Genomic DNA, 15857 nt, shown 5'->3' on the forward strand with positions numbered 1-15857 from the left:
GGGCCCATGCTGCAGATCTAAAAAAAATTGTCTCATGATCACGGTTAATGAATTTTTCAACTTAACCCTATTTTTCTACCTTCTCCTCATAAAGTTGGTCTCCAAAGCCAATAAATTCCATAGATTCACCACCTTCTGGATGCATAAATTTCTCGTCATCTCTGTTCTAAAAGAATATCTGTTTATTCTGAGGCGGTGCCCTCTATGTCTAGAGTCTCCCACTACTGGGAACGTCTTCCCCACATCCACTCTATCTGGTTCTTTCAATATTAGTTAGGTTTCAATGAAATCTCCCCCTCTCAATGTTCTAAACTGCGGTGAGTACAGGCCGAGAGCCGGCAGACGCTTTAGTATGTTAACCATCTTGTCCCTGGAGTCATTCTTGTAAACCTCTTCTGGACCCTCTCCAAATCCCACCATATCCTGCCTTAGCTACTCAAAATGTGGTCTGATCATTGAATTTTATAAAGCTGCAATATTACATCCTCTTAAAAAATATTCCAGAACTCTTGAAATGAACGCTAACATTGTCTTGATTTTTGTTGAATCGCAGGGCAGTGAGGAGCTGAATGACCTCTTCCTGCTTCTTTTCTTCTGCTGAATTGTCCATTGTTCCCCCCCCTCCCCCCCCAGGAGAGATGGGCTGGGAAATCTATTAAGCCCTTTCCATTTTGTTCGCGTCTCGAGCAAAATACTGTGTGAAGAATGTGACTTCCCAGTTCCCTGCAGCTAAGGTGTAGCATGTATCTGAATAAAGTCATCTGGCTTATATTGCTTGACAAGGACTGGCAGATGTCATTATTGGTAAAACAAAGGAAGGAGAGAAACCTTATGAAATTCCAAGTCGTGCTTTGTATATGAATAAAATAATCTGTAAACTGTTTCCCTTAGCTCACCCAAGGGTTCCATCAATGTCTTGAACTGACGGTTTTCATTTGAGACTTCACAGTGAAGCAATACGGTACTCACCACAGACAAACGCTTCAGATAAAGGAGCTCAGGGGCAGCAGAGAGTTGAGAATTTTCTGCTAAATGACAGAGGCTAGGTTAGTGAGAGGGTAAAGCACCCTTTCAAATTCAAGTCCAAGTTTATTATCATCTGGTTGACGAAACAGCATCTCTCCAGATCATGGTGCACACACAAAAACACACAATACACAGTACATAAAGATTTCAGATTTCAGAATTCAGATTTATTGTACATACATGACATCACATACAACCCTGAGATTCTTTCTCCCGCGAACTAAGAAGAATGTAGTTCCAAAAAATAATGTATACAAGGTACACATGTAAATAAATAAACAAATATAAGCAACTGACTTTCCCCCACCATACAGTGTCCCCACTCCCCCCCACCGTACAGTGTCCACACTTCCACCCCACGGCACGGTGTCCCCACTCCCCCCCCCCCCCCACCGTACAGTGTCCCCACTCGCCCGCACTGTACAGAGAGGAGAAATAACAACAAACAATAAAAGTGTAAATATAAGGGTCCTTAAATGAGTTTATCATTGAGGAGTCTGATGGTGGAGGGGAAGCAGCTGTTCCTGAACCTGGTGGTGTGAGTCTTGTGGCACCTAGACCTCTTTCCTGATGGTAGCAGCGAGAACAGAGTGTGCGTGGGGTGGGGAGGATCCATGACGATTGTTGCTGCTCTCCAACAGCAGTGTTCCCCGTAGATGATCTTGATGGCGAGAAAGGTTTTGCCTGAGATGCCCTGGACTGTGTCTACAAACTTTGGCAGAACACATGAATAATCAAAATAAATATCTGTATAAATATTTGGGATGATTGTCACAGTTTCAGGATACTGTTCATCAGTCTCACAGCTTGTGCAGTGAAACTATTCCCCAGCCTGGCAGTTCTGCTTTTGAGTGAAACATGAAAGTCTGCAGATGCTGCGATTGTAGTAAAAATACAAAAATGCTGGAGGAGCTCAGCAGGTCTCGGGGCATCCATAGGAGGTAAAGCTATATTACCAACATTTCTAGCCTAGGCCCTGCCTCAAGGTGTGAGCAAAAAGCAAAAAGCTGGCAGGGAGCCTACATTAGACAGCTGGTGATAAAGGAGGATTAGGAGGGGAGGAATACAGATAATAGGTGTTAACCGGACAGAAGAGTTCTGATTTTGACACTCCTGAACTACCTTCTTGATGGTAGTGGGTTGAAGATGCTATGCGCTAGTCTTCTATAATTCCTTGAGCCTTATTTTGACATCACTCCCAGTAAATGTCATCTATAGAAGTAAGGGAGACCCCACTGACCCTGTTGGCCTTTTCACTCAGCTTTTCAATATACTCACTCTGTTTGTGGCACCAGGAAACGTCCATTATCTTTTCCTTTGCTTGAAATCACAGTTCCTGCACCTTCTGGTGGTGATAAGCCAATTCACTGAGTCCATGAAGAGAGGGAAGGGAGACGTTTCGCTTCGTTCATCTGTATCTGGCACTTTATGGAGAGAAGGAGAAGAATGAGCTGTTACCTCATCGGAACTATTTGTTACTCATTCTTACTTCTGCACCTTTCATTGCTTACCTTCAATCAAAAACAACTTCTTCTCTTCCACCATCAGATTTCTGAATGGACAATGAACCAAAGATGCTAACTAACTTTTTCTCTTCCTTTTGAACTAATTTATTATTTTTAAAAAAATATATAATTTATAGCGAATTTCACTCCTGTGAACGCTGCTGCAAAACAATGAATTTCGCGTCTCATCATGACAGTAAATTCTGATTTTGATTCTTCTTGAGTGACTTGGTACAGTGGAGAGGATTTGAGTTCATATTAAATTTAAATGTTTAAATTTAGAGATCCAGTATGGTAACAGGTCCTTTGCCCCCATCCCCACCCCACCAGCCCATGCCGCCCAACGACACCCAATTGACCTAAAACCCCTGTATGTTTTGAACGGTGAGAGGAACCGGAGCACCGGGAAGAAACCCATGCAGACACGGGGCAAACGTACAGACTCCCTGGTCGCTGGCACTGTAAGAGTGCTGCCCCTTATTCTCTGAATTTTTGTCTGCCCCATACAAAGTTTGAGCTTGCACCCTCACACTGTAATTGACTCACACAGCACAGTCTGAGCTGAGTTGGAGAGATGCAGTAACAAGCACTTTGGCCGACTGAGTCCAGCCTAAACATTGCAAGACACTGATTCCAGTAAAAACACAATGCTGGAGAAACTCAGCATGTCAAACAGTGTACATTACACCGTAAAGGTAAAGATACATAACCAATATTTTGGCATTGAATCCTTCATCAAGGTACTTCATCAAGGTATCTTCTGACAATTACTGCAAGACGCCGATGCCATGTTGGTTCTCCCCACCTTTCCCTCAAATGTCCCCAAATTCTACTGTTCCATAGTATACTTCAGGCAATTTACAGAAGCCAGTTAACTGACCAACCTTCAATTTTTTGGGGATGTAGGAGAAAATCCATGTGGTCACAGGGGGAAATGTGCAAAGAGAGCTCTTTGAAGTCGACCAAAATTTAGTTCCTGTTTTTCCCTCTCTGGTTCTCTGAGATTTCAATCTTGTAGTTATTTACCCATTTCCCTGCCTCTGTGGTCTCACTGCCCATAGGAAAAGAGAGGAAAAAATACATCCCACTCCCTCCACTCCCACCCCCCAGCACATCTCTCTTCAGATTCAGCATGGTGTGGACAGGTGTTTATTCTTGCAGTAAGATCTGCACGTTGTTTGGAATTCACTTGGAGTAAGTTTGTCTGAGTAAATAAGGAAGGTCAAGCTAAATCAAGTTTATTGTCATCTGATTGTACAAGTACAACCTGACAAAAGTGTGTTCTCTGATCCTCGATGTAAAACATGCTGACACACAACCAGACATGACACACACACAGACACACAAACATACATACAGGACAAGTATTCAGAAATACACATAAATAAATAACTATTGTTTCATGGATATGAGAGTCTTGAATTGAACAGTGTGAGCAGTTCCTTCGGTCATTCGTTGATCTCACTGACAGTAGGAAGAAGCTGTTTCTCAGCACACTCTTTCCCGACAGGAGCAGCTGAAAAATGCTGTGTGTTAGGTGAAAGGGCGTCCGAAGAGGACATTTGAGTGCGCTCTCTTCGGACAGTGATCCCGCTAGATCTTATCAATGGGGGGGGGGGGTGGGGGGGAGTGGGGGGGGGTGGGGGGGAGTGGAAACTCCAGTAATCCTCTTTGCCACCCTTATGGTCCTGCGGATTGCTGTGCTGAAGGTAAAATCAAGATAATTTGCAATGACATGTAGTGTAAATGAGGAGAGAAGTGATTTTTCAACTCTCAGTCTAATGAAATGTTGGGAACTGGGCTGTTCCTCTGGTGACCATTCACTGCACAAGGAGCAGCCCAATTATTATTTAAATGCAGTTTTTAAGACCATGTAAAATCCAGATATTTTCATGTCGCTCTTAAGCCAAATCTTTCACATTCAGTTTCACTATCTTTAAAAATAAGTAACTCAGTTTATAGCCACACAATAAAAAAAGAAAATCACACTTGATAGAATTGCTAATAGAAACACTGCTGTCTGATTACTGAGCAGAAAAGAAGTCCAATCCCTTCATTTTAAAGCCATCACTGACATCTAGAGGTAAATGAAAGAAGTTCAGGGCATTCTTAACCCTTTCACAACTGCCTTGACGATCTGGCTCCATGAACTTAAAAAAAGTTTATTCCTGGGCTGGCAGCAACTTAAAAAAAAATAGAAAATTGCCCTTGAATTTGACGTCACTCAAGCGGAGAAGGATTTCACATAATCATTTCTAAGCATCTCAGATTGTACCTCACATAGAAATACCGTTGTGGTTTCAGAATCAGAATCAGAAATTATTTTCTTGAATATGTCACAAAATCTGTTGTTTTGCAGCAACATCAAAACATTTATATAAATCATCTTACATAAAAATAGTGTAAGGAAAAGATAAAGACAAAGTAAGATAGTGTCTATGGTTCATTGTTCATTCAGGAATCTAAGGCAGAGGGGAAGAAGCTACTGAGTTCTGATCTTCAGGCTCCTGTACTTTTTTTCCTGATGGTAGCAGAGAGAAGAGGGCATGACCTGGATGGTGGGGGGTCCTTGAGGATAGAACCTACTTTCTTAAGACTCTGCCTCTTGCAGATGTCCTCAATGGAGTGAAGACTGATGCCCAAGGCTAAGTTAGCAATCCTCTGGAGTTTTTTCTTGTCCGGAGCATTGGCACCTCAGTACCAGGCAGTGATGCAACCCTCCATGGTACACCTATTGATGTTTCCGAGAGTCTACGGTGACAGACCGAATCTCCTCAAACTCCTTACAAAGTATAGTCATTGGTGAGCCTTCTTCGTGATTGCATCAATAAGGAGGCTCCAAGACAGATCCTCAGAGAAGTTCCCATATACTTGTGTTCCAACATCATTTGGAATTGCACTGCCTGGTGTGCAGTGCACTTGAGGACAAGTAAAAGAACGTGATTGATTCCTCTCCTCCTGCTGAGTTGTGCAGGAGTGCAAAGAAACCTCCAACCTGGAGAATTTTAATGAATTGAAGAGAAGTAGCAGATTAATAAACTCCCACTTGTTCAGGAAGTTTTACCTTTTACACTAATCCAGGTTGGTACTACAGTGAGGGAGTGTCCCTGTTATCAATCGTCTCGGATGAGACTTTTAACCAAGATCTACCTTCTCATTCACAGAGTTTTACAGCACTGAAGCAGGCCTTTCAGCCCAACTTGTCCATGCTGATTTAATTGCCTATCCAAACTAGTCCCACTTACCTATGTTTGCTCTATATCCCTCTGAACCTTCCCAATCCTCGTTCCTGTCTAAATGATTTTAATTCTACCCGCTTCTTACATCCTCCAGTGGCTCATTCCACATGCCCACCACCCTCTGTGCGAAGAAAGTGCTCCTCAGGTCCCTTTTAATCTTCCATTTCTTGACTTTGATCTACGCCCTTTGGATTTAGATTCACCTACCCTGGGAATAAAACCAATGACTTTTCACCTTATCAATGTCCTCATGCTTTTATAAACATCCATAATATCTCGCCATCAGCCTCTTACAATCCAGGGATAAAGGTCCCAGCCTATTCAGTCTCTCCTTATATTTCAAGCCTGTCAGCCTTAATAACAATCTTGTGAATCTTTTCTACACATTTTCCAGCTCGGATTCTGGGTGACCAGAACATCACACAATGCTCTGTGCAGTCTCACCAGGGTCTTGCACAATTGTTACATAGCATTTATGCTCCTGCACTCAATGCCCTTCTCTCTTAGATAGATATAGATGATCCAACATTTTTCACGCAGAGCAGAAGGCACTCTGTCAGGCAGTCTGGCCAATACTTGTCCCTCAGCCACCAACACCAAACACTTATCTATTACGATGCTGTTGTGGGAAACTGTTGTACACAAATGGGCACTTGAGTTTCCTATTATAAGACCATGACAGAAGAGTGCTATTCAGCCCATCGAAGCTGCCCCACCATTTAACCATGAGTTGATCCATTTCCCCTCAGCTCCACTTTCCAGCCTTTTCCCCATAACCTGTAATGAATCACCTATCAATCTCCATCTTAAGTACACCCAATAAATGACCTGGCCTTCACAACCACCTGTGGCAACAAATTTCAGAGTTTTACCACCCTCCAGCTGAAGAAATTCCTCCACATCTCTGTTCAAAGTGGACACCCTTCAAACGTGAATTTGTGTCCTCTTGTCCTAATGTAGTGGTTTTCAAACCTTTTCTTTCCACTCACATATTTCCTGAAGTAATCCCTATGCCAGAGGTGCTCTGTGATTAGTAAGAGATTGCTTAAGGTGGTATGTGAGTGGAAATAAAAAGTTTGAAAACCACTGTTTTAATCATACTTCATTGACTCGTTATGTGTACGGTTTCATAACTCCAAAGGAAATGGGCCAATGACAATTTTTCTCAAGCAAAATATTTCAGTAACAATTGGGTCTAGAGCAGTGATTGTCAACCTTCCCTTCCCACCCACATTACACCTTAAGCAATCCTTTACTAATCACAGAGCACCTGCAGCATAGGGAATACTTAAGGTGGTATGCGACTGGAAAGAAAGAGTTTGAAAACCGCTGTCCTGGAGGTTCTCAACCTTTTTCAGTCTAAGGAACACCTGGCTTCCAGCCTAACCTTGCCATGGTCCACTAGTAGCAATGACTGAGCAATATTTCCGCCATCCACGTGGATCACCCTCACGGGCCCGGATACTAGCCCTCTGGAGCTCCCAATGCCACAGCTGCCAACCCAAGCTCTAGCTTTGGCAGCCCCACATGCCTCGCTTCCTTCGAGCAATATTTTTAAGTCAAAGGAAGCTCTTCATTTAATTTAAAGTATTTTGTTTAACATTTTTAAGAGACCCACATGGAAACATGCTGAGGCCCAACACTGGTTGAGAACCATTGGTCCCTTTTAATCTGTCCATGCCATTCAACATTCAAAATGTTTCAATGAGATCCCCCTTGTTCTCCTAAATTCCTTCGAATACAGGTGAAGAGCTGTCAAGTACTCCTCAATGATAACCCTTTCATTCCCGGAATCATCCTTGTGAACCTTCTTTGAACTCTCTCCAAATCTGCACATCTTAAATGAGGAACCCAAAACTGCTCACAATACTCCCAAGGTCTAGCTGCCAGCCCAGAGATTAGGGGGAGACCAGGTGTTAGTACTAGGGCCTATTCCTTTCTGCAACATAGTGTTCACATCCATCTGAAACACCAAGGAGCTTTGCTCATATTCATGCAACTGTTGAACTTTTCTAATGGGCTAAATTGATAAAATTGGATCTTATTTGGTTGATAAATGGTCCTGTGGCGATTGGTCATGGGCGAACCCCCTATCACAATTCATTCCCCTCATTATTGCAGGGCTGTACCTCAGTAACATACCTATGGGTATCTAAATCTGGGCCTTCCAATCGAGAACGACACAACTATTGTTCCCTTTGTATCAAGCTATGGCAGAATTGGAACTACTCCAATTAGACTGCTTTCAACGCCTAGCAATGCTTTCTTTGCGAAGCTGATGTCACAAACTCCATCGAGCTGAGAATATCCTGTGTTTTGAGTCCTTTGTGGCGCATTTTGCATCCTCACTTCTGCCTGCTTTCACACATTCACTGCCCAAAAAGATGGTGGCAACGGATTCAACAGTAACTTCGGAAAATGCATCATCTCAAGGGCAACCTGGGGAAGGACTTGGTCACTGGCACAGCAGGAATCCTGCCCTCTTACTGAGCTGGGGACCTCCAGAATTCAGTGCAATTGTTCGTTGGGTTAATAATGGCACCAATGTTGAGAATAGAACTGAACAGGAATGAATTTTCTCTTAATCATAATTATGGGAAAAGCATTGAAATGTAGAATCCAATAAAATAGGAGCAGGTAATTTAACCCTTCAAACCTGACCCACCATTCAACACAATCGTGGCTGATCATCCAAAATCAGAATCCTAGTTGAGCCTTCTCTCCAGATCTCTTGATCTTTCTTGTCCTTAGAATAATATTGAACTGCTTCTTGAATATATTTGATGGCTTGGCTTCTACTGCTTTCTGTGGTGGAGAATGCCACAGGTTTCGCCACCCTCCTTTCTGCTGACCACTTATCGTTCAGCTCTAATGCAGGTGCTAGATTTCCTCTGCAATCAACAGGACCACCTTTCTGGCATCTAATCTGCCCGATCCTGTTGAAAACATTCAGAAGAATCCCAGTGTTAGGCCTAATGTGGAGATCATCCAGCCTCAATGTTAGTCTCTGGCCTCTTCCAATTTTCAGCCCTTTTCCAATAGTTCTGGCAGAAACTTTAAATTGAAAAGTTGACTTCACTTTTCAAGGATAAGCACAGAATGTTTCAGTCCCTGAAAAGCAAAATAAATATGAAGGCGCTGAAAATCTGAAACGACAACAGAAAATACACAGCAGGTCAGGCAGCATCTGCGAAAGCTTAAACAACTTCATTTTTTAAAAGTGGATGACATTTTAACAGTAAACAAAATTGAACAGGACATGATGAAGTAAAAACACAATGCTGGAGAAACTCAGCAGGTCAGACAGGGCTATATTTTATATAGCAAAAATAAAGATACATAACTGATGTTTCGGGCTTGAGCCATTAATCAAGGTATATGCAAAATGTAGGCAGGGGCCCGAACATGATGGTGGTGATGGATTATTAGAAATATTGTTGATAATGATTTGGTAGTCAGTGTGGTAACTTGTGGGCCATGATTTAAAGAAGAAACAAGCTCTTCCTCAGTGGATGGGAACCAATGTAAATGTAAATTCCAAGTGGTCAAAATGGGTACCAACCTCAGTCCGTTTGCCAGTGAGAGGTTTGGTGACTATACAGTATTATACATTGTACAGTCAAACTACACAACAACACCTAGACTTCATATCACTCGCACTGTGTTACACACAGTAAAAATCTTAACTGTGCATTTGATGGTGACGTTATTTCATCATTTCACGGAAATTCCTTTTTCCTCTCATTATTCTCCCTCACCTTCTCTGCTACTTTGGATTAACTACTTTTATCTCTCTCAGTTCTGATGAAGGATCTTCGACCTGAACCATTGACTGCTTCACATGCCACAGATGCTTCCCAACCTGCTGGACTTTTCCAGCATTTTCTATTTTTATTTTAGATTCTCAGCATTTTTTTATCAATAGAACATGGAAACGGGAGAAGCCATTTAATATACTGCTCCACATTCAATGATGTCACAGTGTTTAAGACTTCCTCCTTTCTTATTCTGAATCTGAGATGGACTGAAATACCATGGTAAAAACAGAAATGCTGGAGGGACTCAGCCGGTCTCGCAGCGTCCATAGGAGGTAAAGATATATTACCAATGTTTCAGGCCTGTGCCCTTCCTCAAAGTATGGGAAGAAGCGGGCAGTGCTTGAAGAAGTAACACAGTGTCAAACCAAACCAAAAGATGAGGAACTCAGCAGACCAGGCAGAATCTGTGGAGGGAAATGGACAACCAATATTTCGGACCAAGACCCTTTGACAAACTGTTGACTCTCGGTTTCCCTCCACAGATGCCTGCTGATCCATTCAGTTCCTCCAGCAACTCAATTTGATTTTTTTCCCCCAAATTCCAGCATCTTGCTTCTACCATGCCAGCTATCAGGACCAGGGTTCGGGTCCGCGCTGTCTGAAAGGAGTTTGTATGTTCTTCCTGTGTTTGCGTGGGTTTCCTCCAGGTCCTCTGGTTTCCTCCCGCTGTTCAAAAAGTACCTGGGATGTAGGTTAATTGGGTGTCATTGGGTGGCATGGGCTCATGGGCCGTATGTCTAAATTAAATTCTCCTGATTCAAAAAACACTCCATGGCCCTTCAAAGCCCAACTTCCTGTGTGATTGGGAAATGCCAAAAATAGACATAGATGCCTGGAGCACGGAATTGTCTGTCAACCCATAGTTTTGAGGGAAAGTGAAGACCATGATAAGATATGGGGAGCAAAACAAAAAAGTCTGCAGATGCTGTGATTGTAGTTAATACACAAAAGTGCTTAAGAAACTCAACATTTCCTGCAACATCCCTAACAGGCCCAAAACTTTTGTTATATATCTTTTCCTCTTTTGGAAGCTGCGGACCCACTGAGCTTCTCCAGTAATCTTGTATACTATATTAACTCGGATATACGGAGGGAGTGTGGGGGTAGTTTTGATCTGTGATCTCATCGAGGAATAGATCATGGCAGAGGTGATGGACAATACGAGCTGTTTCAAAATTGGGAGGTCATTTTTCATTCTCGCCCCACTGTTCAATTTTCTTTTAAATGTAAAATGCTGCAAATGCTTAAGTTACTTATTTGTTCCTGAGCCTCCCCTCACAGACAATTTATGTTCTCAAGATGGTCAAAGAAAGGGGGAGGTTGCAAAGTGATGGTGAGGGCTACATTTCACAATGGAGTGAATGAGAAGAAGGGGGAGGGATGCTGAGTAGGGTCAGCTTAATACTAACAAGGTCTGGATCATAATGATGTTCATGACCATTGACTTGGTCCTGTTGCAGGACAGGAGAACGGGAGTGGTGTGCCCTATATTTCGGGAAGTGTGATCAAAATAAATATAACATCAGAGTGGAAAGGGAGTTGATGAGGAAGCCATTGCAATGTGGTTTCAGATTCCTCAAAACATAATGTTAAATCCTCCCTTCTCATCTGCTTTTTATTGGTTGTTCTTCGGACCAGCAGAGTTTAGACAAGCTTTTCCACACAAACATAAATGGCTCCTGTCTCCTGAGTGAAAAATATTTATGCTACTTTGGACCCAGATGGGCAAAAGCGACTGCACCTCTGTGCCCACACGCAGAATGTGATATCCAAGTCCCTGAGCACCGGCGGCAAATGAAGCTGCCGCATTGGAGAGAAGCCCCTGGTTTGATCTCTATTAGGCTCAGTAGCCTGGCAAACAAAGAGAACCCTTGCCCGTGGCACGGTGCCAGTAGCGACCGTTGCCTGGAGCACAGGCAGCTGCCTGCATGGCTAACGTAGTCTGAACTGCAATCTCTGGCCATAGGAAATCCTCTTCAAACTCTTCTTTCTCTTCAGCCAGACAAGAAAAGACTCGCTAACCATTCTCTTCCCTGAAATATATCTAGGCGAAAAGTCCCTTGCAAAAAAAAAAATAGTCCTGGGTCTCTCCAGAGCAGGGACAAATTATTTTGTTCTGCAGGTGAAAGGGTTATCTTACTTCTTCCAAACGCATTAGCAGTCATGATATGTAGAATTATGCGCGCGTAATGACAGCAAGGGAACATCAAATGTAATCCATTAGTCGGAGAAAACATCAGGGCACACTGAGGACATGATGTGACATTATATAAAATTGTACTGTTTTTTTTGATTATGCAAGAGAGTGACTTTAGTCAGGGATTAGGATAGAACCATAAAGCTCGAGTGGTTAATGGTTGGTAGCTAAATCCTAAAAAAAAATTAACCATAGTAATAGCTTTTCATCTTATGCTATCAATTTAATTTTTTATATATAACTTCTATTACAGTCTTGGTTGCATGAAAACAGCATTTAATGATGGGCAGAAATGAAATGGTATTGATTGAACATTGTGAGGAACTCATTGCCTTGTCACTGTTGAAGGATAATCCTGCCCCTTAATTAAAGGGGAAGGTGTAACAAAAAGATGCCTGTTCTTTCAGGGTGAGGCTTATTGAACCCGCTTTTGTTCGAGAGAGAAGATGAGACTTTGTGAAGGGAATTTATTATTAGATCCTATGTTAAATTCGCAAAATCATAATCATTAACTATTCTTCTAAAATTATAATCGAATAACATACCATTGTAAAGAGCCGCACGGTATTAAAAAAAGAGAGAGGTCTGCTGGAGACTGGCTCAGACTGGCTGGAGGGGGGCCAGGTATCAGAACCGGGACTTGAGGGGGTGCCACGGGCGCTGCAGGGTTCCTAACTGTTTCGGAGGTTCGGATCTGGAGCTCGGATTGCCAATGATTTGGACTGGACTCTGTATGGCTGTGAGGGCTGCGGGAGCACTCTACGGGCGAACCTACGGAAGCTCGGTGACTCTCTTTTGCTTCTCTCTCTCTCTCTTTCTCTCTCTCTCTCTCTCTCTCTCTCTGACTGTATGACAGACTGTAAGTCTGACTGCAAGAACTGTAAGAGGTGCTTAGGCAACTCCTGCCAGTGGTGAATCTGTCTGCCTTGCAGCAAGCAAAAAAAAATTTCATGTAATATGAAGCTGTTTTATTACTGTGATAATACATTTCATCTTAAATCTTGAATCTTGAAGAGCAAACAATTCCTTTCAAGAAGTTTGCAGAGAACTGTTACCAGCTAGTTTATAGCGCTGATAACTGAACGTTCCAATCATTTTATAATTTAACTCCGAAAGAAATGTCAATTTATTACATTCCTGGCCCTTATTTTCTCAGGCAATATCTTGAGGTCAAGGATGGCTTACGTCACTCTGGTTTTGTGGGTTTTGAGGTGTCTGAAGAGGTCTATATGGGTACCGCATACCCTGCCAGAGAAGTGGAAGGAGTGCCAGGTGGGGGAGGGTTGGCAGTTTGAGAGGTGATATGCCCCGCCTGTCATTTTGGTGGCCCCCAGTGCGTTCCTCACCCACAGTCACAAGATATTCAATGCCATTCTGAATGCTCTCATGCTACTTCGAATGGTTATGGGACAGAGTTTCTCAGAAGTCAGTGGGGAATTTGAGCACGGGAGGTAATCTCTTCCCTTGATAGCTTGGAATATAATGTTGAGTGTGTGAATGGCATGGCGGGCCTGTAGAGCATAGAACATGTCTGCACTGTACAGGTTCTTCCACCCATGATGTTAAAATCTTTTTAAAAATCGACACCCTCCCTAGCTGATAACCCTTTATTTTTCTTTCATCCATGTGCCTAAGAGTCTCTTAAATTCCCCTATTGTTCCAGCTTCCACCACCACCACCCTGGCAAGGCATTCTCAGCACCCACAGCTCACAGTGTAAAAAAATACCGCTGATGTCACCCCTAAACTTTCCTCCCTTCACTTTCTACAGAAGTCCTCTGTTATTTGCTGCGACTCCCACCCGAGGAAAAAGATGCTGACTGCCTACCGTATCTATGCCTCTCTATTAAGTCACTGTTCATTGCTGCTGACTGAGAACAACCAGGACCTCTGAGGATGTTGCCCTGGAAAAGGACATTGACATGAGTTTGCTTAACTTTCCAGAGGATTTTGCAAAGACTGGAGTGATGGTCTTTTACCACTGGCTTATAATGCCTGCTGGAGGTAGTCCAGGCCTCAGATACAATTAGGTGCAATGATTACTGCTGCCCAGTAGACCAGGAACTTGATGCCAGGTCTACTGTCTTGAAATACCCTTTTTATCAGTTGGCCAAGGAATGTGCTGCATGGTGGTGGTAAATTTTATTATCGTCATTTGCCTTTGCTCTGAGGTGTGGAAGGTTTTCAGGGGGTCGCTGAATTGTGGAACAGTTTGGACAAGAAGGAATTGTGAGGAGTTTGAGAAGATTCGTTATGTCATTGAAGACTCTCCACAGGTGTACTGTGGAGAGCATTCTGGCTGTTTGCACCATTGTCTGGTACGGGGTTGGGGGGGGGGGACGGGCGGGGGGACCAACGCTCAGGACAAGAAAATCCTCCAGATGGTTGTTAATTTGGCCCGCGACATCACAGCCACCAGTCTGCACTCCATCAAGGACATCCACAAGAGGCGGTATCTTAAGAAAGCATCCTCAAGGATCCCCAAGCCCTCTTCACTCTGCTACCATCGGAAAAAAGGTACAAGAGCCTGAGATGAGAGCTTAGTGGCACAAGGACAACTTCTATCCCTCTGCCATCAGTTTTCTGAATCAATCACAGAGACTGCCTTTTTTAAAAACTTATTTTTGTAAGGTAGTTTATATAAATGTTTGCTCTGTGATGTTGCCACAAATCAACCAATTTTGAAACATGTTCATGACAATAAATTCTGATTTTGAGGACATTGGTCTTTAGAAGAGGGATGTGAGGTCCAAACTCCCATATGCTTCAGTTAAACGAGTCAGCAATGGCTTGAGTCCCCTTGGATCAACCTGTTCTTCTTGGCTTCCCAAACAATTCAATTATTATCCTGTTAAAAAAAAAACACAGGCAGAAAAATCATGCACTTATATAGTGCCCAGGATTCAATTTTCAGCCAACGTGACTCTTTTGAAGTGAATTTGGTGCCATACAGCAGGGAGAGTCACCTGGTGGAGGAGCCCGATACTGCTGGTGCTGCAGTCTGTTGGGCCCAAGAGGAGTTGGGTCCGCAGTATGCGCTTACAGACCCCCGCTGCTTCCACCGAGCCAAAGACAAAACAGAATGAGAAACAGTGGGAAGAAAGAAAGGCAGGAAAGGCAAGCAGAGTGGGGAGGGGTGGAGGTGGGTGAGAACATCCATGCAAAATAGGGCACATACCTGAAGAAGCAGAAATGCATCACAGGAGGAAAACAAGCTGATGCAGACGGGATATGGTTTGTAAGAAAATAATTGTCAGGTTGTAGAAAAGCAGTGATATGTTGGGTTGTGCATCAAAATAACCAGCATAAAACATGGATGTTTAATGTAAAGGATTTCATCTAATGCTCAGCCAGTCACTTTTTTTTAGCTTTGTGCCTAGTTTCAAAATCCTAAAAGACATTGTGCTCAATCAGGAGATAATGCAGCACTCCCACTTACCCTCTGAGAGGGCCTTCCCAAAAGTGTCAAGGGTCAAGGTGGATATTCAGGGAAAATCCTTGTACTGTTAGTGTCGTAGAGTATCAGACTCATATAGCAGATGACAAGCCCATCAGCCCAACTCATTGGTGCTGACCAAATTGGACTTGTCATTATAAGTCCTGTCTTTCCTATCTCTATATTTGTCCAAAATCTTTAGAACCTTACGATTGTACACACTTCTATAGTTTCTTCTTCCTCACTTCAGGTCGAGACCACCCTCTGAGTGATAAAGTTGCCCCTCAGGTCCCTTCTAAAATCTTTGCCCTCTCACATTCCTTGGGCTCCGACAATATTGCCTTGGCTCTCATCCCGGGCCTTATTTCTGGATCCTTTGTCTTGGTCATGGACACAGCGCCTCATGTACATCTCCAAGTGCAGTTCAAACGTGATGAGGATTTCTGCCCCCGTCACTCTCAGCTGCTGAACTTCTCACCTGATTTTTTGATTCTGATGGAGAGGGAAGTAGATCTTTCTTTTCTATTCTGTCTCAACCTTTCATAAATTAGTACCCTGCAATTGAAATTTCTGTTCATCTTGCTTGTTCCACAGCCTATTTAATAGTTCCTTGTCGCCATTTGTAAGTTTGATACGA

General features: G+C 43.1%; 1 protein-coding gene across 1 annotated transcript in view; it reads left to right on the plus strand.

Annotated features, from left to right (window-relative positions):
* Positions 1–15857, plus strand: part of LOC138753305 (protein phosphatase 1 regulatory subunit 37) — a 247124-nt gene that overhangs the window by 207050 nt on the left and 24217 nt on the right. The window lies entirely within an intron of this gene.

The sequence above is a fragment of the Narcine bancroftii genome, chromosome 2 (genome assembly GCF_036971445.1).
Source record: "Narcine bancroftii isolate sNarBan1 chromosome 2, sNarBan1.hap1, whole genome shotgun sequence".
Lineage (NCBI taxonomy): Eukaryota > Metazoa > Chordata > Chondrichthyes > Torpediniformes > Narcinidae > Narcine > Narcine bancroftii.